Raw genomic sequence first — 27032 nt, forward strand, 5'->3', positions numbered from 1 at the left:
CACTATTTTTGAAAAATTGTCATAACTCATCTCAATTCTATTTTTTTTTCCTAAAATAGGACTGAGATAGATATTTGTGAAGATAGTTGGCCTGAACTTACAGGTATAGATGGAAAAATACTACTGTCAATAATAATGTCAAAAAATATTCACTTTTATAGTCAAAATACAATTCTTGTACTAATAATCTGAGTTTGTATACAGTGTTTTTCTGTCTCTCTACTGCAGACAAGCTTAAGGAAATTCTATTACTGAGTATCTGATATATCAAGGTAATAATCAGCAGCATTTTACAGTATCTAGGCCTGCACAAAATGAGATCATTAACTTCACTGCTGTAATTATTACCTGTATTATTAACTGCAACCTTAGCAGTAGAATTAAATTCTTATCTGTTCCAGGTACTGCACCTCAGAAAGTGGAAGGTCCCCAATAGAAAATAGTTCTGTCACTAGAAACTGAAGTGTTCTCTGTAATTTAGTTCCTTTTATTGACTTTTCTCAATAGTGTAAAATCACTTTTTAATGAAACAATGCCACTTAGAAAAGGGGTTGAGAAACTCCATACAAGTCATCTTTCCCAGTCTACATCAGGTAGGCTTCTACCAGGCAACCAGTATGCCAATCCACTATCCAAGGGCAGAATAAATTCAGTAAAATTTGAAGTGGGAATCTGAAACAATAAACACCATGCTGCCTTTGCTGTATTTGCCCTTGCTGCATTGATATTTTCTTGAGGATTATCTTTATATCAGGGTTGCTCATTTTTTGATGCCCACAACATTATCAGAACAGAACACATTGTGTTCCTTATTACAGCAAAAATGCATCAGGATTGTGATGTTGAAATACTGATGGTTTGGTTGTCTTTTTTTAAAACCTTCTCCACATTTTCTAATGATTTCATACAGTTTTTTGTTTGTTTGTTTGTTTGTTTGTTTAAAAAAGAAACCCAAAACCTCTACTCAGCATGCTGGTCACACCTCTATTTCTCATACATATTCAGCATAACATAATCTCCTTTATTTTTTCCAAGAAATGCTATGTGGACACAAAACTCAAACCACGGGCAGTATATGAGTGAAATCAGAAAAGATATGCTAGTTAACAGTGACTATTGGACCACTGTTCCAAAAAGCTTTCCTCTTGCTATTTCCAAGGCCTGGAGACAATGGTTTTATATATATATATATATGCTTGAATAGGTGAACCTATATAAACAACATTAAGATGACATGCAGAATTATGTAGACAATTTAGTGAAAGAGCTAGCAATGATGGCTGTTGAACTCATATACAGTTCACGTTAGATCATGCGGGGAAAATTACATTTTGTCCAAAAAATAAATGTACAAGCCACAGAAAGGTATTCTGTGACTTTACTCTAGCTTTTGTTTACCAAACACAGGGAAAATTATAAAGTTTAACAGTAATCATTAATTTTATGTGTTTAACTGTCAAATATGCATAGTTTTGACTGTCATAAGAAGGTGCACTGTAATTCCAAGATGGTTTACAAGAAAGTCTGGTTTTCATTAACTGATGTAGATCTTCTTCAGAGACAAGATAATAAATTAATTTGTATTGTCTTACTCATTACCTAAAATAAGGAATTAATGGGTCCCCCAAAATAACAAATTAATGCAATTTCTAAATGCATCCAATACAGATTAAAAAAATATCTCCAATCAGTCTCTGTATATCAATATATTATTAGGTATGAAAGATTCCACAATGTTTCAGTCTTACAAAAGCCTACACTCAAATAAGAAGCTTCAAAGACATATTTTCCTCAAAAATATTTCCTCATATTTTCCTTCAAAAATATTTTCCTCCTCAAAATATTTTTTAATATTGTTTATTAAGCCACCTAGCTTGTATCTTTTAATGTATTGTCAAAAGATTACATAATTTCTTTACTTTTCCTAAAAAAACTTTCACTTTTGGGATGAAGAGGAACTTGTTCGTATAGTTACCAATTCAATTGTAGTAAGAGAGAAATAATTGTACTCTCACACTTTTTTAGACTACTTCTGAGACATACCCAACTAAGTATTCAAGGAAATATCATCATAGGCATTCAACCTATTGAAACAGTCTGACCACAAACTTAAAAGTGAATATTTTGAATGTAAGCCAGAACTGTGACATTAAAGCACTCTACAACATCCTAGGGAGAATGTTTGCAACAGAATCAAGTGCCAGGCAACAGAATCTTTCCTCACATGCCATAGGTCATGTGAAGGTAACACCCTGTGCTCGCTACAATATCATTTAAGTGGCATAGCTTGTTTGAACAACTGTAGATGACCAGCTATGTTTTGATCAAAGAGAAAATCTAACAAGATCGTAATCTTTGCTATGACTCCTTTTTCACACATTTTACATTGCATATAAATAGGAAGGAACTCAGATAACAAACCCATTCTCAGCTTCAATGTGTATTATGCGTTCCTCTTCTTTATGATTCCTTTGACTATGACCCAGGAAGGAAACTGATGTGTTTGCTTGCATTAGCATAATTTTTTCAGAATTACAAAACACTTAATCCACACAGAAGTAGCATTATAAAATGGCTGACATTGCAAAAACATGGCTTCTGTCACTACATACAGTCATACTATTACACTTTTTTTTTTTCTTATAGGTCATACTACTGATTGTAAAGACCAAATCACTTCCTATGACAGAAAGAAGCCTTATTTCTAGTGTCACCTGCAACAGCCCCCCCAAAAAACCAAAGAAAGTTTGTTCCTGAAATTTAATTAATTTAATTAATTTGGGGGGGGAGGGGGGCTTAACCATGTTTTACTGCAAGTCTGTGTTGACACAACATGGAAGCAGTTAGCAGGGCCAAAGAGCTATGAGAGATTATTAGCCAGTAATAACAAAGTTTTTTCTCACTTGTCTATCAGTGAACTGAAACTTGCAAATCTTAGATATTTTAAGCTATTGAGTCACGAAAGAAAGAACTCTTTTAATTGGGACTCAGCACTTTTCTTCCTCACCATTCAAACATCAATTTATTTCTCCTCAGATATAATAAGATGCATCTAAACTCCAGCTTCTGAGTAAGGTCAAAGAATTGTCCTACCTAAGTGCCATAAAGGCCTTATTATGAATTTTCAGATGTAGATTTCTTACTCATCCCTGCAACTGAGCCCATGTATTTGTAATCTGAATTCTGATTCATTTCTCCAAGTGACTCATAGCCTAGTTCATCTTGCTTATGTCAGATAAGAAGAACCAGACATCAGTGCAGAAAAACTCCCAGGGATCATGCTTCAATCAGCAGGACTACACAACACTCTTGACTAATAATGCCTACATTAATGCCTCTGGTAAAGGTATCTCAGAGACAGGATTTTTTAAAGGACATTAGAGATCGCAGTAGCTTCCTTTTTCCAATTACGCAAGACTTGGAACAAAAGTTTTATCTCTTACTGTAGTAATTCTCTTAGTTTTCAAACACAGGACAAGTGATATAGCTACAATTGATCAATATGAGAGCCCATACTCGATAATAATAAAAAACCAAACAATGGTTCCCCAAACACTAAAAACCTTGCCCATGACAATATTAAAATTTCTGATTACTTTATCTTTTGATGATTTTCATTTAATCTCTCATGAACTTCTTTCCTCTAGAGCCTAGACATGAGAAAAAGAGAAGTTTTGTACAAGGATGGAAAAGCTCTGTCATCTTGTTTCCTCTGCCAAACCTCATCTGAAAGCACCAGAAGACAGTTTGTCACCCTCTCCTTCGATCCTTCATTATAGCATCAGACAATCCTTATAACAGCAGCACACTTTCCTCCTGCAGGTCTTCCTCCTGCCTGCCCTTTTCACGCTTTATTTCTTTTTTTTCCGTTATCTGATCTAAGAGAACAGCCAGAATCTGATATCCAGAGAGGAAGAAATGTTATGCTGGAAGAGAAAAACAATTCAGACAACACTGAAGGGATGACTCCTATTCTGTAGAAGCCTGAACTCTGTCTTTCAGAACGTGAACCATTCTTACTTTATTCTGCTGTTCCCCAGTCTCTGAGAGACAGTGTTATCATAAGAAATATCTGAAAATAACCAGGGAACTAAGTGTTAGTGGAAAATTCAGCTACTGCTTAACAGCTTCAAATTTTGTAGTACATGGCTATTTACAGTATACTCCCTCAGAAGCTCAAAACCACATTTTTATTTCCTAGAGGTTTCATCTATACATTATTTCACTGTTATTGATTTTTCTTCATTTGTTTCTTATAACGACAGCCAACAATACTTTGCTTCACTTAGATTCTTGTTACCACTTCAAAATCACTAATTACAGGCTTCAGTTTTGTTTTCAATTTATGTGTTATACTAACAGATCAAAACTATCTTGTGGTCTTAAATACTGCCTTCTTTCATTTTTATGCAACAAAGATACAGAGATGCATAGCATTTATCATATAGATAAATACATGTAACCATGCAAAGCTATTTCAACAGTAGCATTAAGAGTATATTATATCATAAATCTAACAGTTGAAAAATAATATTTTATATTTCAGAATATTTTCCAGTTTCATTAGCATTTTTGGATTTCTTAAAACCATCATACAATATAAAAAGTGTATGTATAGCAGAGCTATGGAAGGTAGAAGACATCATGGGTATCTATGCTAATGACCTTTAACAGTGAGTTTCACTAAATTAATCTGAATTCAGTCAAGAGTCCTGCTAATGATCCATCTTACTTTCCCAAAGTTGTGTGTTGGCACTCCAGTGCCAAGAGACAAGCTACTAAAAGTTCAGTCAGCAAAGTAATCAAACTGGTTCTCCATATACATAAATCTGTTGAGCAAGCCAAAGACAATTTACATTGGTGCTTTTCAAGATACTATTGCACAACACAGGCAGCCTCTAGGGAGCTGCTTCTATTTCAGTGAGCAATTTAATTTTCAGCATAATTTGTCATATAATTGTGTCTTTAAATTTAGTGAATTCATTCATTTGTTCATGTAATTAATTCTGATTTATTCTCAAGTTCTCATCTTACAGTTCTTTTTTTTTTTTTTTTTTTGTTCTTTGCTTGTATTTTGTTGAAGATTACATTAGATTTTCATATACTTTGGAAATTGTCTAAGCCCTACACACTGAACATTAGAAGTGAAAACAATTTTTGCTCTTATTTTTACTTCCGTGAAGCTTCAAGTTAAAATTTTCATTGAAAGCTGTGGCTTTCTGGCCTGTAATTTGCTATATAAAAAGCCCAATCTCTTTCCTGGCTATGGCCTGTATGTACACTTCATGAAAAAGGCAAGGAAAAATATAAATCCTATATTATATAATTAACACAGAGGTTTTTAGATTTGTATGCAACAAAGATGAACAAGGCAGAAGGCCTGACAACAAATTTGATGCCATCCATGTCTACACCAGTGGGTCACCTATAATTTAGCAGGATGCACATGAACTGCCCTTACTACCTTTAATTTCAAATCTTTGCCCTAACAAGACTAGAGATGGATAAACCTTTGGTTGATTTGTTATGTACAGGACTGATAGAAGCTTTGACCAAGTTTCTGTGGCAAGAACACTACAAACCATAAATAGGGTTATTCATATTTCAGATTTTCCTCTTTTGTCAACGCATAGATGGAGCAATGGCTCCATCTTTTATTGTTGTCATAAAACATCCGTTTATTACAGTAATAAAATGATGAACATAGATTGTGGTTCTTCTTCATGTCAATGACTTTTAGACTTACACTGTATCAGAGCTCACTGAATTCTTACTGTGTGTCACAAATGGACTCTATAAAAGAATTCTGTTTTGGATTAAATTGAAGTAATAATGGTATGACGATGAAGCACATGCTTAAAAAAGATTTTTCTATTCCTTTTCTAGGTCTGTATGGCTGTTTCTACAGGATCATGGAATTTTTTGTGTTCAGATGTATTTTCATATTTTTTAAACTTCAATCCATTGCTTCTTGTCCTGTCATTAGGTACCACTGACAAGAGCTCTCCTTCATTCCCTTCTATTAAGTATTTTTACAAATTGATAAGATCCTCTTGAGCCTTCCTTACTTCCTGCTGAACAGTACCACCATTTGTATGGCAGATGCTCTAGTTTCTTGTGCATCTTTGTGGCCCTTCAGTGAACTCATTCCAGTTAAGTCCATATCTTGTACTGGGGAGCACAGACCTGGACACGGCACTCTCAGAGTTGGTCTGATCAATGCCAAGCAGAGAAAAAAGACCACCTTTCTTTACCTACTGGCTACAACACTCCTTCACATGCAGTCTGAGAAGCTGTTTGTGACCTTTGCCACACAGGTACACTGGCTGGCTCATGGTCATCTTGGTGTCCCCCATGATCCCAAGGTTCTTCTCTGCAGAGCTGCTTTCAAGACGGTCAGCCGTAGTGGATACCAGTGCCTCGGGTTACTCCTCTCCAAATGTGAGACTTGGAGTTTCCCATTGTTTAATTTCATGAGATTCTTCTCTTTTCATGTCTCCAGCCCACCAAAGTCCCTCTGAATAGCAACACACACAACTAGTATATCAGCTGCTTCTTATAGTTTTTCATTGTCTGCAAACCAGCTGAGCACACATTGTGCCTAATCATCTAGCCAATTAATAAAGATGTTAAACAGTATTGACTGCATTCTTGACTCATGGGGGACTTTACTAGTGACTTGCCTCTAACTGGACTTTGTGTCACTGATCATCATCCACCAGGACCAGCCATTCTGTCAGCTTTTGATCCACCTCACTCTCTACTTATTTATTCCATACCTGTTTAATTTTATCTAAGGATGTTATGGCAAACAGTGTCAAGGAACTTACTAAAGTCAAGGCAAAAAACATCTATTGCTCTCCCTTGGCCTACCAAGCCAATCATCTTATTGTAGAAGACTGTCAGGGTGGTTAAGCATGGTTTCTCATTCCTAAGTCAACATTTGCTACCTCTGATTTGACACTTTATTTGTCATCAGGCCCACCTTTTCCCTAGTGTTTCTTTTACTGTTTATGTACTTGTAAAAATTGTTGTTTCCCCCTGCATACCTTCACAAATTTAACTCCTGATGGGCTTCGGTTTTCCCATATTATAAGTTACATATGGTATCTAATATGGAGTCTAATATGAAAAAAGCTTGATTCCTTGTTGCTATTAATAGGCAAAAATTGATCAGGAGGTTGCAATCAGTGCTCATTATATGCTTAGTATGTCTTGGATCTACAGAGGAAATGAAAATACCCTAGGAGAGAAATGCTTTTTCATTACAAGCCTGTAAAAAGAAGTGCATAGTATGGATGTACCTTTGTGTTGGCTTCCTAAGGAAGTGTGGGTGACATTATTTTCATTCCAAAATGTTTTCTCAAGTGAGAAACACAGTTTGAAAGACCTTCTCAGGATGTATCTTAATTCTGTATTTGGAATTGGAAATTAATTTCCACAATTAAAGTTACCTCAGGCTGGAGAACTGCCAGTTTCTAGAAAGGACCTTCAACTTTGTGACAAAAGTCTGAGCTCTGTGCTAAACCAACTCTGCTGGTTTATGGCACAGATTACAAAGCTTTCATCTTTTTGTATTCCACATTTTGATCCTTATCAAAATGTATTTTTGCACAATTTTTACTTTAGGTTTTTGAGAGGAGAATGTAATTTTGGGTGGTTTTTGCCCATTTCCCCCAGGCTTTTCAGAAAACTACAGGCTTACAACTCTCTGTTGTAATATGATGCTCCCTTGAACGCAGTTCAAAGAACTCAATGCTGAATATATTTTGTAGTGTACTGTGGAAATTGAAATAAAGTGTATGAAAAGTCACAGGAAAGAGGAATACAGGTCTGAATAGACTATTTTGCATATGAACAATATTTGTTCATATATTATAATTTACGATTATAATTTACCTGATAAAAATAGTAAATGGACTTTGCCTGCTATTATAATAGCTTTGAAACTCTGCACTCCTGTTTCACATCTCTCCTTATACTAACAGAATGCCAGCAGAATAGAAATTACACCTTTGCACCAAATCTTGTTTTTTTTGGTTAATATTCTTTGTTTGGGAGATTTTTACTTTAGGTTTTTGGTTTTTGGTTTTTTTCATTTAGATTTTTGCATAGAACTACGTCAGAGTATTAACACTTTTGCGTAATTAGATATTTACCTTTTCTAGCCCACTCCTTGCTTCAGTCACAGAACAAGCCTTTTGTGCCTCATAGAGAATGATCAAGGCAAAAAGGTGCTTTATATCTTGTTACTTGTTTTTAGTGTGCCTCTCTAGTCCATTCCTTGTTTCCAGCTACAGTAGCTGGATAATTGAACATCGTTGTAACACATAGCACTTCTATATTCTATTTTCCAGTTTCATTATCTTTCCTTTATTTCATTATCAATCATTACATTATTTTGGGAGCGCCCTTGACCCTGGAAAGATGAATTTCCTACTGTGAGAATTTTGATTTATTCAAGATTTTGTCACCCAGTCTGATCTGTAATCCTGAAATTTTATATGATTTCTGAATTTTAACAATATTTTACTCTTCTCCCAAACTCAAGACATGAATTTTAACTTGATATTTTGTACAAGGTATTTCCACCTAAGGTATTACACAGTTTCAATATTCCTTTTCTTTCTTTTACTTTTTTAAAGTAAGGACAAAAAGGCTTTTCTATGTGCCTCTTTGAGCCTTCCATTTGAAGTGGGACATAGAGCCAAGGAGAAGTATCAGAGAATTGTTATCCGTACCAAAACCCCAAAAAGTCACCGAGAGATTATTCTTCATTTCACTCAAACATCTGGAATAGTTGTGAGCACACACTTTGCTCAGCACAATGTAGGTATGTCAGCTTTCAGAAGGAAATCATACACCCTCAGTACTGGAAAAACAGCAAACATTTACTACAAAAGTAAGTGCTTGGCTCAGCATAGAAGACCTTATGTAAATCAGAACATGTCAGGTGAAGCTAAGATTCAAATAATAATATTTCACTGTACTCCACTTATCTAGCTCATAAAGTCAACAAGCCCATCTAATGTTGATATCGTAAGTTATAGGACTTGTTAATCTTTTCAATTTCCTATAACATGCTTGTTACCACACCATCAATTATCTTAGTTCATACATTCATAAGTTGTATACTATCCTATTATAGTATTTTATATAATAACACATAATGCACTAAAATTTAGAGAGCCATTACCATCTTTATTAATAGAAATAAATCAATGTAAAATTTTACTCAAATTAAATGAGCAATAAAAACATCTAACTGATTTGTAGCACAAATTCAACATCCAGCAATACATGTCAGATGAGAACACACTGACTTCAGTGAAAACTGGAAAATACCTAGTTTGGTCTAATAAGGATACCCTTCATGGCTACTAGATCAGGCACTTAGAATAGAAAGGGTCTGTGAAGCTCTCTCTATCGATTATATTCATATAACGCTGCCAATGGTGAGGGTAAAACCTCAGACAGCAAGATCTTATGAGAGTCACAGCTTTAAACACAGCTATTGACACTTTGAAGAATAAGCAAGTCAATCAAAACACATTTCTCTTCTAGTGTCATCAGACATTAAGCACATGGAGTCACCCCACAGGCATTATCCCAATGCATGGATGTAAGAAATGGGAACTGCCCATTAGCATGGAAATATTCTACTGTTTTCTTAGTACAAACTTGTATTTTCACAGAGAGACCACATCCCATTTCAGACATGCACCCATTATGCTACATAACAGTCGTCCAAAGGAATATTGAAACAAACTAAACTAGTATAGTATTCTACATTTTTTCTGTTGTCCCTCTGTCATCTGATCAATTGCGTGAAATAGCACTGTAACTCACACAGTCTACAGCTAAAAAGAGCTTTTATTGCTTTTAATCAGTTCACAATGGGGTCTGTGAGGTGCAACTGAACGCATAAAAAGTTCAACAAGATTGTAGAACAAAATAGGACACTAAAAGAGCAGAGTGTAAAAGCGTATTCTAATAAAATTCAATTTCTTTCCTTTGTTTATCCTGCCCTAAAATTACTTGGTTCTCAAGTCAATCCATGCATAAGATGACATGTCTGCCTCAGAGAGTACTCAGACTAAAATTGAGGTTCAACCTTTAGAGTAGTTATCAACCTTGGCAATACAGGAAAGAGATTATTCCCTTTATAATTCATTTTACTTAAAGCTTTTAATCTTAGAAGAATTAAGGCCCTCAGCCTCATCTCCATATAGGCAGACTAGCAGTCTACCCTAAATCCCATCTCTAGCTTGTCTGCATTGCAGCAAAGAACCAGACTCTAAAGGACCTGAAAAAAGAAGTGTCAGAAACCCATACTTCAAACCTGCCTGCATGGTGCAAACTGAACAGTTATGATTCCAAAACATGTGAAATGAACAGGATCACTTATATCTGGGTAAATCATTAGTTGACTTCTCAGTCTACAAAAAGGGGTAGACACACAATTTCTTCATTCATCGTGGCTAGGCTTCGTGAACAAAGATTTGCGGAGGGCTCTACCCATGTTTGCTACAAACGTGCTGTTGGCTAATGAGGCCAATGTAAGATAGACATGTCCGATTGCAAAAGGCACAGCAGAAAGACTCCTTAGGTGGTATATTCTGCAAGACACGATTCTTTCTGCATTGTCTTTTCTCCTCAAGAGTGATCCTGTGTGCGTTCTCAAAAGCATCAGCAGTGTTAAAGATAGTGTGTCTCCAGACCTCCCGATTGGAGGCCAGAGTAGACCAATGATGATGATCAATACGGCCAAGGCTGAGAAGCTGCTTCGGGGAGTCCTTGTGTCTCCTCTTTGGGGCTCCTCTCTTGCGGCAGCCGGTGGCAAGTTCACCATAAAGCAAGATCTTAGGGAGGCAGTGGTCCTTCATCCTTGAGATGTGTCCTGCCCAGTGCAGCTGTGTTCTCAGCAACATGGCCTCAATACTTGTAACTGCTGCTTGTTCTAGAACAGATGTATTGATCACATAATCTGACCAGTGGATGTTTAGGACATCTCAGTCTACACAAAGGGGTAGACCCACAATTTCTCCATTAAATTCTCAGTATAACACATGATTGTCCAGAGAAAGAACAATTCATGTCACACTTTTACTTTTCCAAAAGTACAAACAAATTACAAAGAAAAAGGTATAGCTTTGTCTCAGCCAGCCTTGCTTTCAGTGTACCAGGTAGCACAGCCCAGAGGACAAGGGAGAGTGTTGTATCAGGAGGAACATCTGAGACAGTACATGGAGAGAAGAGATTCCATTCCTCATGCTGTAATTGTAAATACATATACTTCAGACTAGACTATTTTCACTTTCAAGCATAGGTAACATAAAATTTAAAACATTAATGACGTAACATAAATTTGTAACATGAAGTAATTAAATAACAAATTTGATGTTTGCATGAGAAAACAGAGGATGAACTCTTGGAACTACAGCTGTTTTTTCTATTTCAGATAACTAAACTTTGAAAAATGATAATAGCTTGCTTTTCATTTTTTTAATGATCTGCAAAAATAAAATGGCATCATATCAATATTTTATTAGAAGCATTTAAAGATATACACTCTGAATGCTTAAATTACAGCAGTCCAAATTCTATGAATATTATGTCTTTTGTACAGAGAAGCATGTAAAAATGTACTGTTATATTTTAACATGATTTGACATAAATCTTACAGAGAAAAGTACTGAAACTGACAGCTAAGTCAGTCTTTGAACAAATCCTGACACACTCAGTGTCTGAAGTTTTTTCAAACATTGCTTCCTAGTTATACTGCAAACAATAGGGGCTTGAGGTCAGGAAAGCTTTAAACCATTTTAGCATAGTCTTTGCACGAACAATACAAAATATATTCAAATATTCCATTTTCTACTCTCAGAAATCACTATGTTTCAGACACATGCTTCTGTTACTAAATGTCTCTAGTATTGAAGACTTCATGATTCTCCTGTACAGTCTATTTCAGTGATATTTTTGCCATAATAAGATTTTTAATTATATGTAATCCAAGTCTTTCTTGCTATAAAGTAAGAAAGCACTTAATCCTTGACCTGCTTGTCTTGGGACAACAGGTTTTTCTCCCCTCTTTCAGGAATGTATCATGGCAGATTAGGTTTTCTCATTTATTCCATTTTCTCTTCTTTTGAAAATATGCTTATTCAAAAGTTTTCTTATTCAATGTGCTTTTTTTTTTTTTTTTAACCAATCGGATATCTTAAAGTATAATAACAAAAACAGTAGAAAAGCGTTATTAGACCTGAACCTCACTTTTTTCTGTTTATGCCTATTGCCTTTCATTCTCCCCTTGAAGAACCCAGCTCCATCATTTTGCTAACCCACTTGGAGGTATGGGCAAGCTGCTGATACCTCCTCCCAAAACAGTGTCTTCTCCAGGATGAACAAGCCCTGATATTTCATCCAGTCCTCACAGAAGTGCTCCAGCGCCTGACTACCTTGCAGATCCTCTGCTAATCTCACTACAGCTAATTAATGTTCTTCTTGTATTATGGAGCCTAAAATTGCAAACGCTATCTAATTGGAGGTCTCACAAGTTCTGAACAGAAGAGAAAATCCTTTTCCACCTATGTCCTATCTGTGACTGTATGAATACAGTCCAGATGCCACCTTGCTGGCTTGGTTAGACCTCTGACATACTTAGTTTATCACAGGCCTTCAAGTAGCACATGATCCATTCACCCCATTCACCAATACTCTCTGGTCCCAGCCATTCAACCAGCTTTTTAATCTATCTAGTTTTCCACCATCCAGAGTGCAACGTTCAATACTAACAGTGAAAAAGTCAAGGCAAATATTACCCATTGTTTTCTCCATGTTCACAAAGCAGAAAACAATCAGGTTTGTCAGGCATGAATTCCCCTTGATGAACCCATGTTGACTGTTCTCGATCACTACCTTCTCCTTCATGGGCCCAGATGTGAGCTTTAGGAGGACTCCATGAGTCCCCTCAGAAGCTAAAATAAGATGTCTTATACAGTAGTTCTATGTATGGCCTTTTGGGTCCTTTTTGAAAATGTGTGCAAGATTTGCCTTTTTCCAGTCATCAGATCATGTCCCACATTTTACACAGTGATCAAAATAAGAAAGGAATTAAGGATTTTTTGTTGTTTTTTGTTTTACCGCATTAGTGAATTTGGATTTCCTGAGTTTTGACATGGTCACTGTCAAATTCAACAGGCTTATGTTAACAGCTAACAGAACAATCTTTATGAGTTATGGGTGGCAACATGATGTCACAGACAGGCAGCCAAAAAATAGAGGCACAATAATTACTTACCAGTAATTTGCCTGTAACATTTCAAGTCTGCACATTTTTTTTTATTATTTTCAAGCAAAACGTACTTGATATTAAAAAAAAAGAATAACATTTTGAGTCATTCCATTTATGAATAAATATTTTCATCCAAAAAAGTCAACTACGTTTTGGTTGGATTTTCATATTCAAATGTCTTATTTTGTGTTTTACTTCAATTAAACCTCAAATTTACATAACCAAAATATGTTTCCCTGAGGTGTAGTGAAAATAAAAAATCCTACACTGTTGCTGTTGATTTGTAATCTGTGTTGATCAAAATTCCTTGATTTTAGAAATGAGTCATGCATAATGGACAGGAGGAATTTCTTCATGGAAAGAGTTGTTAAACATTGGAATGGACTGCCCAGGAAGGTGATGAGAGTCACCATCCCTGGAGGTGTTCAAGAAATGACTGGATGTGGCACTTAGTGCTACGGTTTATTTGACAAGGTCTAGTCAAAGGCTGGACTCAGTGAGGTGACAGATCCTTATCTTATTTGTACAATAAGCATGTAACTATTTTACAGAATTTTGTACATGTGTTTTTCCTCCATGAAATTTTTATAGCATATTGTATGTACTCAGTGGACTGTATCAATATGAATATTTGTAATATTCTATCCTTGAAACAAATACTTATATAATTCTTAAAAGGATATAATGTGTTATAATTCAAAATTTCATCTCCATTCCTTTCAAAGCTCATAATTCTATGAGTAATACCACTAAACATCAGGAGTTCAGTGTCAGGTTTACCAATGCAAACAAAGGTTTGTAGAACATAGCTCTATAGAGGGTCCCACATGCTTACTACTAATGTCCATATCTTATAAATAAAAAATCAGATAAATAATGTAGCATTGTCATCCATTGCAAATCATATTCCCCATCTAACATATTTTGAAGCAAAAAAAAAAAAATCTGGAAACACCTTTCAACACCTTTATGGAGTCCTATACAACCAAAATAACAGAATATTTGAAGCATCCATATTACCCCGGTAAACTCTACAGGGGTTATATAGAAAACACAGAACTCTCTAGACACCTTCATGGACACATTGGTTCTGAATCTACAAGCTGACAACACAGAAGAATAGAAAGAAATATTCCAACTGATCTTCGCTGACTTACAGGATTCAATATCAATTCCATGTTCAGAGCATACACAACAAGTACAGCAAAGCATTATCGGACACATTATTCCTTTGCCACCTGGAAAACAAGAATAGCATTTCAACAGCAAGGATGAAGAAAATTGTGCCAGTGCAGCTTCTGATTAATGACAGACTCCTCGAAGAGCCAAAAATTGTGTAAAATGTACTCCTACTTTATTCTTGATACCAGTCATCTGAGTATGGGATTAAGACAGGGAAGAACCTGTGCTAATTTTGACTGCATGAAGCACTGAGTAAACCAAGTGCTTCATGCTGCAAACAGTTTAGAAATTTTCTAAGTGAATTCTGCCAACTCTTTGAACACCTTCTCAAGAGAGCAAGCTTGATATTTTGGCTCTTATCGCTGTAAGGATTTCATATTTTGATCCTGTAAATCTCACTGTTCTTTCACATTCCCTTGTTTTGGAAGTTATGCCTGCTGTAGTGAGTGGAATACAAGCAGATGCTCACATAATTCAGTACAATACCATATAAGGGCACTCAGTAAGAAGCTGAAGACAAATTGTTGTGACAGCTCAGTGCTACCCCATTGCTAATAAGTCTTTTTCATCAAAACTAATTTCTTTTGGCATGGAGTTGTACTGGTAGGATAGCAGGATAAACTTCTTCCAAGCACAGCAACCCATGAATCTCTAGTACCATGAACCACTTTCTGAAACAGTTGAGACTTAGATATGTTTAAATTTTCTAGTCCTACTTTTAACTAAATCAATAGGTTCTGTTTTTTTGCTATGATCTATTCATTCATCCTGGACTTTAAAGACACCATCACTTTTCAGATATATTTAAAATAACAAGATTCAGTAGTAGTATGAATACTTTCATACAAATTTTTATTGCTAAGGAAAAAACCCCAAAAAACCAAACCTCTCTTTTTGTAACTTAATCTTTATTCCTGAAAAAATTTAACACCTTCAAAACATTCCATTTTTCAAGTAAAATGTTATAAACAATTTCTTTAGCAGCTATTTCTGTGGCATTGCAACAACATTTTGCCATTTTCAACTATTTGATTCAGGTGAATAAGAATACTGCGTATTTGTAGTTTAATTTTACTCTTTCATTTCAACCATGTAAAACAAATTCCTAATTTTCTAAAGAACTTGGATTAATTTTAGGCTTCATTTTTGGAATTCACAATTTAATCAAACATAGTCTTTGAAATCTGAATATTTGGTCAATCAACTTGTTTCTGACACATGGTCAGAAAATTATTGTCTTTTAAAAATTATCTCAAGTTGACACTAAAATCTGAAGAATTCCAAATTAATAACTGTTTCTGAAAGGTGCCTGTGTTTGCACATGAGATTAAAAAAATGTGTCTCAGCTATCCATTTGCAACTGTCACCTGGTCATCCTGCTCTCTCAAGATAGCGTGTTCTATGTCTGCCATACATAGTACACATTATAGAAGGCTTTCTTAAAATAAAATACAAAGACATTTACATTTGAACAAATTAACATTCGTAAATAAATAGCAGTGTTTGCCAGTTCACTTCAGAGCTGGTTGTTTCCTTCGTGGTTTTATTTTTGTGGTTTTCATGAATCACGGACTCTTATTCTGTGATCCATTCCAGGATTCATGAATGCAGTATGAATTTCATCCTCACACGCTTTATGAGGATGAAAAACTGTTCATGTACCTCACATTTATGGTATGAAAACCAATGTTGATCATAAAGAACTCATTTTCAAGTTTACATGAAATCATACAAAGAAAAAAGTCTGTATACAAATGGTATTCAAGAACAGTATTTAGTTTCAAAGCAAAAGCACCATTCTTGCCTAACATGGTAGATGTATCTGTCTTCCTGTATCATCTGTATAATTGGTTTCATTTCTAGAGTAATCAAACATCCCAATGAGATATTAGAAATTAAATGAACTTTCACATATTCAAAGCAAGGAAAAAAACAGAGAAAGAAAAATAGTTGAGTTAGAAGAAAAATAAGCCCAGAAAATCTGCCCAGGAAGACATTTCCAGTGAAATCTTTATGAGATGATCAGAGAACACAGCTATTCCGAAATGATGACAGAAAATCTTGCCAGGGGCCTGTAAAATTTTACAGCATTGTTTAAGCATCTATCAAATGGTCTGGCCTGAAGCAGTTGACAAACCAATATTCTTGTGATTGCGATCTTCTGTCAATACTCAGGAAGCTCTCTCTAAGGAAGACTCTTTGTACATAATGACTGAACATAAACATCATAATGCAATGTCTGTCTGTGTCTGTAGACAATACAAAGGTTTGAATTATCAAGAAAACACACATATCTTCCTCTTTTTTAAATTTTTTTATTTTTATTTTTTTATTTTCAAGATTTAAAATTGTAGTCCAACTGTATCTTTCACCTTTAGAACATAGAATAATAGAATGGCCTGGGTTGGAAGGGACCTTAAAGATCATCTAGTTGCAACCTTGCTGCCATGGACAGGGACACCTCTCACTAGACCACGTTGCTTAGAGCTCCATCCAACATGGCTTTGAACACTTCCAAGGATGGGGCATCCACAACTTCTCTGGGCAGCCTCTTCCAGTGCCTCACCACTCTCACCGTAAAGAATTTTTTTCATAATTTCTAATCTAAACCTACTCTCTTTCAGCTTGAAGCCTTGTCCTGTCACTACATGTCCTTGTAAGACGTCTCCATCTTGTAGGCTCCCTTCAGGAAGGCCACAATTAGGTAACCTCAAAGCCTTCTCTTTTCCAAACTGAACAAATCCAGTTCTCTGAGCCTTTCCTCACAGAACAGGTGCTGCATCACCTCTAATCAATGTGGTGGCCCTCCTGTGGACTCACTCCAAGAAGTCAACGTCCTCTCAGTGTACACTGTGTGGTATATATATTCTGTAGGATAGCAATAATGACTTGCTTAAAGAACAAAAAAGAGGAAAATATATTTTGAAGGACATCTCTCAGGAACAACATTCTTCAACACTACAGCATTTCTATTCAAAGATGCATTAATTTTAAATCTGATTAATAATTACTAAGCTATTTTTTGTATTTTTTTTTTTAATTAGTAAATAAAAGACCAGAAGAGCAGTGTCCCTCAACAGAAAAGATGTTTCAGCAGCACAGCCCTTTCAGGACTGTGGTCTTTTCATCCACTTACCCAATGTGATTAGAAATGTTTTGTCGTATTATAAAGGTACAGGCATTAAAGTAAATAAGTATAGCATCAATGCAACAGAACACATTGTGATCAGAAAATAAAATGACTAAACAAATGAACAATTAAAAAAGGAGAAAGAAAATTCCCCCTAAACTTATAATGCTAACTACCAAATAAAACATCATTTATATTCCAACTCTGAGACTGTTTTTAGGTCCACCTATCTTGACATATATATACTCTTGCTTTTTAAAAACTCAATAGATTTCATAGTTTTCAAAAGCTCAACTATTCTGAGGTGCTGAAGCCACATATTCAAAGTATTGAACTGTATCAAAATAGCATTAAAAAGTATAAAGCTAGACCACAGATTGATGTGGTTTATGCAATGGATTTGAGTTTTAGAAGTTTTAAGGTTTTGCTTTCATCCTAGTGCATATTGAAAGCTGATCACCACCACAGTCATAGATACAGTACAGTACCCTGCTGAACAGTATTTTCCTACATTTCTTTCTCCAACAGAAATATATGTAATTTCAAGTCGCATATCAGATTTTTTTTTAAAAAAAGGTCAGTCTTGTTTCCCCGATTTTCTTGGTTTGCTGGGCAATGAAGGGCCTCCTCATGACATCACATACATTCTTCTCTCTTTCAAATGTTTTCAGTCCCTCTACACTTGCTTCCTAAGTATGGAAGTAAAATATTTTTAACACAGTGGTGGATAAGTTAGAACTAATTTACAGGTATACTGATAACACCTCCAAAGTAAACAGATAAATGCAGGCTTTACCGTACTTATTTAGCAGCCTGAATACATGCAATGGTTTTTCATTTTGAGCTTATTCTTTAATCACAATGAGTATTTGAGTCAAATATTTAAACTTGAAAAAGTAGGTAAATTGAAGCAAAGGCAAACATTTTACATTGTGAAAGGTAAGTGGCTTTTTTTGTATTGTGTCTATTAAGCAAAATTTTAAAATATATTTATAAATATTAATATTAAAAAATAGATTAGGACCTTAGAAAAAATGGGCTAAGCAAGAATCGATCTTTTTTTCCCTCTTCTTTTATGGGAAATGTTAAGTATTCCTTTAATAACAGAAATTCTTTTAAGATCAGTTTTAATTTTTTTTTTCCCTTCCAAAAGGTAAGTGTTACTGTTGAGAGAAGCTTTCAAAAAAGGTGACACTCTTTATTCCTGAATGAAGATTACATGCACAGTAAGTTGTAATCCTTGGCTTTGTAATACTGTTTTATGTGGTTAAGAAGATGAATGTTCATTGCTTTTAATCCTTACCATGATTTACGAGGCTCTGGTTATCCTTTCCCCAGAGCATCTAGAACTGTGTGGTTGTTCTGCCTGCTGCTTAAATTACAGAGACATCTGCAAAATAAATTATGGATTGTTGTCCCGCAATCAAGCAAAAGGCTTTTTTCCCCCCATTCTTTATCAGTCTAGTTTTTCCAGACTGGGTGCTACAATGATGACCTTGATTGCTGCCTGCTATGCACACTTTTGACCAGCATGTTCCACTGCAAAAACTCAGAGTGAAAAGGAGGGGAAGGAATGGGCTGTGAGGAGCAAAGTAGACAGCTACATAATGTTTGGTTTATCCATTCAGCTCCTCAAAGTTCACAAATCTAGAGCTTATTTTTCTCATCATAGCAGAAATTTATGTAGCTAAAACAAACATTTGAGTGCTTAAAAATCATTCCAAATGAGGTGAATACATAGCCTTTGTTATTCTAATACCTCTCTATTAAATGTTCATTAGTATGCTGATTTCGACATCTCTAGTTGTATGCACGTATATAAATATGAACTTATCAAACACATATAGGCTTATCCAACCTGTATGAAAAGTTGAGATAGATTTTTAATTATGCTTAATTTTATAATCTTGTAGTTTAAAATTTTATTTCATAATAAATGAAGTGAGAATACAAGCTCATTATCAATAAAAAGTAATATGTCGAGCATGCCAAGCTTTATCTTTGTCCACAGCAGGCATTCTTAGAGGATATTCTATTCAGTGCTGATGTCATCAAATTTAAAATAAAATTTGATAAAATCATTCCATGTTGCTTGCTCTCTATTATCCCTCTCATGACATTCTCGTACTGTCCACCTGAGTGCCCTGAAACAATATGCAATTTAAATTACAATCCAGGTGTCAAAAAAATAATTTTTTAAAGGCAAAGTGCATGAGAATATATCATCCAAAAATCATTTTGCAATAGTCCCATGCCAAATTCCTTTGGCACAATTCCAGTGGGCCCAGTCAAGATAACAAGTGATGATCACATTGACAATAAGAGAAGTTCTTTTCATGTATTCGGCAGAGTCACTGTGATATAATCTAAATTTCCTAATTTCTTTTGACTACGCAGCAACCCAGAGTTTGGTAAGAGAAGATGCATGACTGAAAAGTGCATTTTGCTCTTTGTCCCAAAGAACAACCTGTAAAGACAAACTTGAGCAAAAAAATTAGGATCCAGACACTTCAAACTTTGTATCTGAAGGTTTCATTAGAAATTTCTGACAAAAATACATCTCAGATCTTTAATATTTACGTAAGATATATCACATAATTACCAAAATGCAGCTACATGTAAAAGAACCTATCTTTGTGTTCAGTCACACAACTACACTGGCCAACATAAACGTACATTATCCATTGAAATCAAGTATGCTTAAAATGGTGTTTGAGCAGAAAAATGTCTTACTATAGAGAAACTATCAATTATCTTTTTAGAAAGCACAATAGGCTTTTATTTTATTTTCCACTGAAATTGAACTACAACCAACCTTAACCAACTCTCCACAGCTTTTGTTTTTTTTATATAATTTCATCAGAAGACAATAGGCATCAAGATATTTCTCATTCTACAAATGAGTGTTCAGAGCAAGCATTCAACAAAACTTTGATACATGGAATATTACTGAATTTCATAATTTCATGTCACCTGTGCTTTTTTTCTCCAGAATATAATGCTTCATAGACTAAATTACTAAAAATAAAGTATAACCCCAAAAATTCACCAACTGTTATCATCTTTGGGAGACTGCACCTCAAACTCATTTAGGCTTTTACCTCAAAATACTTTATAATTAACTTCAAAGTTTTAAAATTCACACCTGCCTGATGACTGATTTTTTTTGTCATCCCCAGTATCAAGTCAAGAATATAGTAAAACCAGTTTATAGTACTTTCCATAAGCAACAACTGAACTAGACAATAGTACATTAATAAACATGAGGAAGTTTATGACATTGTTTTTGACTCCTGTGAAAGAGGTTTTGCTAAGGTATGCATTTGAAAGGAGACAAATACCATTTGACAAAAATAGCACCATGCAATTACAAGAAGAAAACATCATGAAAACAAAGCTCAGGGAGCAAATTAGTTTCTCTCCTTTAAGAGGTACAGAACAGACTGTAAGGGTACTTTTATTTTCTCCAATCTACATCTAAATTGAAATAGTCTAAAAAAGGTAACATGCAACATGGGTCTTTGTAAATAGTCAATTGGTCAGTAGCATGCGATCTCAAGATTGAATCAAGTATTTTTGTTGAGATATGCAGCAAAGATAATTAGAATTCTGGATTTCCTGAGCTCAGTTTCATGGGCCTAAAGCTAAATTGTGTTTAATATATAAATAACAACAAACAAAACAAACAAACAAAACATTTCCACCAATTAAAACGTGAGAACTGAATCCATCAGGTTTAACACAATAAATTCATCCCAATTATTATGGATCTCTTTGAGCTGACAGAGACATCTACAGAGTTTTTTAAAAATCTACCTGTGAATATGATGCCACATCCTCCAAGACTTTATATCAGTGAAGTTCAGCCCTTAGATGGCCTCATTCACCACAATCCTCAGCTGATTGGGTCACTAAAGTCTGTAAAAGACATACAAGAGTTAAATTGTCTTTGCCAATTGTTTTTTCTCATGAGAATGAAAAAAAATTAACAGCAAAAGCACAGTGATTTGTGTTATTAGGAATTTAAAACTATCAAAAAAAAATATTACCAGACCACCAAAAAGCACTTTTTCTGTGCCTGTTGTATATGACAAGATGAGGAGCACGACATAGATACCACTTCAAGATGAGGGACCCCATTGAACAAATATTCAGAATTAAATTGCTCATGTTCCTTAGCTGTCTGAAACTTGTGGGATTTTACTGCAAATAGGCATTACTGCAGAACATCATATTATGTCTCTGATTTGTATGCATTGCCTTGGCTGGCTTTCCTTTGTGTTAGCTATCATTCATCACAGTATGAAAATAAACATACAAAGATTTCTTTTGAAAAGGATGGAGGAGTGATAATACAAGCTAGGGACATCACATATCATGATTTGTTTTTTTCACAACAGTTTTGCAGCCAATTTTGTCACTACCATAAGGGTATAAATCAGTATCATATATGGCAAGATGGTAATCTTTTTCATATGTGCAATTTGATAACTAAGAGAAGCAACTTCCATAATCAGCCCATCCTGAACTGGTACCAATCGCAGCTCTGAGTCATATTCTTGTTTGAACCTTAACCTAATGTTTGGATGATTAGGTGGAACAGAAACAAACAAAAAAACAAATAGTAGAAAATGTCTTCTATTACTTCAATTGGACTAAAAATTGGAGGTTTCTTTGCTACTTTTATTTTTCATTCATTTATTCGCATATTGGAATTTCCAAATGCAGATGGACAGAAAAAAAATGAATAGAAAGGAAGAGAAAAAGGAAATTAAAAACCATGGGAGCCCAAACCTAAGACTGGAGGGACATTAAGAGAGAGATGGCATCAAGATACAAAACTATAAAAGCAGATAAAACTCAAGGGAAGACAAACTGTGAAGCTGGTGACTATCTGGTTGCATTCTTTCACACTCCAGGCAGTGTTCTTATCCAAGATAAAGAGACACATAATACCCACTCTGTGCCAACCAACTAGATTATATTAAATTAAGGTTTTTAGAAATGTACAAACTCAAAAGTTGCAGGTGAATTATGCATGCAGAGGAGAATAAGCCATTTATACAGACATTAATAAACCAAATCTCCATACTTCAAGGAAACATTAAAAGAAAAGCAAATAGTGTACTACAACATAAGTTGTATATTTATAAATGCATAACTTGTTTTACAGTATTTCCACTCCTCTCCACTGGATTAATACAGAAGCACTTTTGGTACCTTCAGAAGCAACATCATATTGGGGGTAAGGGAAGGTGGGGGATGTGGAGGGAGGGAATCACAGTATTTGCTTTAACTTCAGTGGAAGGAGTATTTATTCAATAATTATTTGAAATTATTAGTGCCATTTAACCACAAATTTGTATGCCCAAAATATTCTTTTAACTGAGAGTAAATTTACTGTAGAGTAATTGAGTCTAATTGCAATAGCTGGTAGTGTTCAAATGTTCAGATGACATGGACATGGTGATCTATTTACCTCTTAAATTCACCACAACTGGGAGGAAGGCAGCATGAGAACCAAACCTACCCACTTAACAGGAGAATTCTTTTTAACTTTCCTGCTAAGGCAAGCAGGATTCAAATCATATGCTTTACTCCAAGCTTACCAAACCAAACACATTCCCTTTTCTTTTCAACAATTTACTTGTAGCCATTACACTAAAAAAATTAGTATGCCTAACAAAAAACAAACTCACAAACCAAAAAAAGCATTCTAAGAGCAGAAGAATCTCAACACTGTACAAATTTCTCATGTCCCAGAAACCACTAATAGAAAATAAAAAATCCAGAGCAAAACAACTTGCTTTTTCTCAGTGTTAGTTCTTTGCGTTACTGGATTTAATAGCAACTTTGATATTAACTTTATGGATTAATAACACTTGGTATCAGTTCAAAACAGCAGCTGAAGCATGCGCTCAGAACTATACACGTTGCAAGAGTCTAGAGTCGGCTGATGTAGAAATAAATAAAGAAGTTCAAAATGTCAAGGAAAAAAAAACAAATAAGAATCCAGCTTTTTGGTATTAGCACTGCAAGTTCCCATTTCCTTAAAAATATTCTTAACATGCAGCAGGCAGCCCTAGTTATTTATTGCTTGGCACTTCTTACCAAAAACATTGGCAACCAGAAAGAGATCACAATGACTCGCACTGCAAATAAGGTGTAGAGTGGTTCTGTAAACCTTATAGATTTTTTTCTCAGTTGCATTGATTAAATTTGAAAAATCTTTTCTGCAAATACCTTGTTTACTTAGCTGGTGGAAAAGTACAGCATGAGAACTGTAATATACAGTTTACATTAATCATTGAAACTGAGATTGACTGGGAACTACAGTTCTATTTGAGTACATTAGAATATATTTGCATTCAGAAAACTTTTCGAACACATTTACAAAACTAAGTTAAAGCTATCAGGATTCTTATCATCCCTGAAACTGCAGGAAGTACCGAGTGATACATATTTCGTGAAATATGTACATATTTCGTGAAATATCATTCACTTTCATTTACAGATATTTTTCACAGTAAAACAAGTGAAGAAGTCACCTCACTTGCAGTACATAAAATTATGGTTCCTTACTCTCTTTTGGTTTTGTATGTGGACTGAATTTCATAGTGCTTTTCTGTCTGTGCCCTCTTGGACATATTTGTTAAGCTGGCATTTGGGACTACTTTTTTTTTTTTCTTTCCTCCACATTCCCATTACACCAACATTTATTCTTCATGAGCGAAAGGGCTTTGTGCAAGATAGAAATTTGAGGCTATACCCCACAAAAAAAGTCATTCAGAAAGAACTTGATCATGCACTAAAATGTTTTTCTAACTCTTACTTCTCCCTGTATTTTTCAAAATTCTTATTTTCACATTTTACTGCACTAGTGTGTTTACAGACATTTGGCCATGAAACACACACCAGAAAAACAAGAATGACAGGTAATTTTTGACCTCTCTTCAAAATCATAATAGCCAGTTTTGTAAAGAACATTTCCATCTGGGCTTATTTGATAAATATGCTTTCCAAAGCAATTATGCGGTAATGTACAGCAAATAATGCTTTCATATTTACTCATTCACAAATCAATATTAAAACAAACAGCGCTACCTCCTTTGCTGAACTCTGAGATTCCTGTAGCAGAATTCAGTAATAAAGCTTTCATGGACTGCAGCACTTCAGGGTAAGTCTTTGCATCCACCTCTGCATTTTCCCTGTTTCTTCAGCCTGCAGTACATGAAGGCTGTTTCCTGACTTTGCTGGCAGTCAAAGCAAGATGCATCCATTACAGTAAAACAACCAGCAGTATGCACTATGAAATGATCATATTTGTTCACCTTCTAGCACTTCGTGTTTTACAAAGACACATCTGAAAGGATTCAAAAAGATCCTACGCAAATCCAGTGGGTTTCTAAATAATTTTTCTCTCTGTGGAAAGAACAATGCAACCTCTGAATCAGTGTCTTCTAATATATTTTTTTATAAAAAACATGAACATAACTCAAGTTTTAAATGGTCCATTTTTATTCTCTTCCGTGTTTTGTTTACTATAGAACTAAACCCTACACAAAAATCTCTACTAGTCAGCTCTACTAGTTGGACTAGCTATATAGAAAAATGAGACAGGGATTAATTATACTTTAAATGCTGGGGGCTTGGGACCAGTTTTAGGTGAGGAAAGGGGGGTGTATATGAGAGAAAAGGAATCTAACACCTCACAGTGACAATGCATAGCGTCCAGTCAAACTATAAATTTAAAAGCATTTAGAAGAAAGGATAGTAGTGAAATAGGCAAGAATAAATACATTATAAATTATTAAATTAAGCTAAATTATATAAAGGGCATGGCAATATGAGCATGTTGAAGCAATGGAACATCCTCCTGATTTGCTGAGGACTCAGAAAACATATTGAAGAAACAGGCAAACTTAAAAAAAGAGTCAGGAAGTGAGCCCGTGTGAGCAAACATTGCCACATTCTTTACAGTTAAAAGGAAATGGATGGCGAAGGAGATGATAAATATAACTAAGGTTTACTCAGAAAAGTAAGGGGAGGACAAATCATAGAATTGTTTAGGTTGGAACAGACCTTTAAGATAAACTATTAACCCAGCACTGCCAAGCCCATAATGCTCCAGCATTCTAATATGACTCTCTGGGGTTGTTGAGATCGCCAGCAACCTAAATGATTTCTTACAGATACTGGTTTTAGGTGGCATTAATTATTAACATCGGGTCATCCAATTAAGGAGGAAGAACACAATCGACACAGAGAAGGAGTTATAAATCTTTGGTAACTCAATTCAGTTATGAGTCATCCATTGACCCAAAAGAGGTCAAGCAAAGTCCCAAGGTCAAATAGATTCATATAAACTACTTGATTAACAGTTTTCTGTGAATTACAAATGACAAAAAAAAAAACACCCAACCAAAAAACTTCTATTGTCTCACATTCTTTCCTACTAAAAATAGTGAAAACAATCCAATTTTGAATGAGCAATATCTTTATAAATGTGTACAGAGTAGTATCACACAAAAAACTTCCACTTTTATTATGGTCAGTGAGATGTGTCATGTGGACAAAACAGGAATACAGTGGGTTTAGTTCCTTAACAAGAGCCTGATAGTAGCTGTTGATGCTTTCATTGTGCCAGTCGATGGCAGCTTCTCCCATCCCTCACCTCCCAAAATACTTGTAAAGCTAAGAAAATGAAGAAGTTTTCTTGTCCTTTTCTTCCTTAAACTGACAATGGGAGTAGCTATTTTTGCAATGTGAGTACCAGTTCACTAGGAACTGGAATGAAACCAATCACTGATTCCACATACCAATTCCACTGCTATCAGAGAGTAATGATTTTCAGTCACTGCGGACTTAGCTTGAATCTGAACTGCCAGCTCAAAGGTCAAAAGCTTTATAACCAATTATCAATTTCCTGGTCCATCCAGACCCTTCTATTATCTTGATTTCCTTTGGAAGATTAATTCTGTTGCCATAGTTTAATCAAATAAGCCTTTTGCTCTGACATTTACTTCTATCCTACAGCTGCTTCTTCACAGAAAAGAGTCAAGAAAACCATAATAAAATTACTACTATAAATATTGCAAAAAAATTAAATACTGACTGTTCAAGATTTATCTAGGAATTAAGACAGAGAATTTTGTCACTACACTGAATAATATTTTATGGTCTCTTAACATCCATATTTCATCTGAATTTTCTGACAGGAATTCATGTGGTCTCAAAAATGCAGAGCAAATATAGCATGTAAAAGTATTTAGTCTTATCATTAGACAGTCAAAAGTTTCAAAGAATTGTGGAAATACATAAAATCTATACTTGGCCTTCTGAATACCATCTTCTGGACTCTAGTCTATCTTCCCTAATCCCCCTTCCCTATAAAGGTGTCATTTAGTTGAAAGATAAGTGTGA

General features: G+C 35.0%; 1 protein-coding gene across 7 annotated transcripts in view; it reads right to left on the minus strand.

The window, feature by feature from the left end:
* Window positions 1-27032, minus strand: part of CDH12 (cadherin 12) — a 576725-nt gene that overhangs the window by 343863 nt on the left and 205830 nt on the right. For all 7 annotated transcript variants that reach the window (XM_064662120.1, XM_064662078.1, XM_064662095.1 and 4 more), the window contains one exon: window positions 21426-21527. The gene's annotated coding sequence lies outside the window, so the exon portion shown is untranslated. The remainder of the gene's footprint in view (window positions 1-21425; window positions 21528-27032) is intronic.

The sequence above is a fragment of the Pseudopipra pipra genome, chromosome 1 (genome assembly GCF_036250125.1).
Source record: "Pseudopipra pipra isolate bDixPip1 chromosome 1, bDixPip1.hap1, whole genome shotgun sequence".
In the NCBI taxonomy this organism is placed as follows: domain Eukaryota; kingdom Metazoa; phylum Chordata; class Aves; order Passeriformes; family Pipridae; genus Pseudopipra; species Pseudopipra pipra.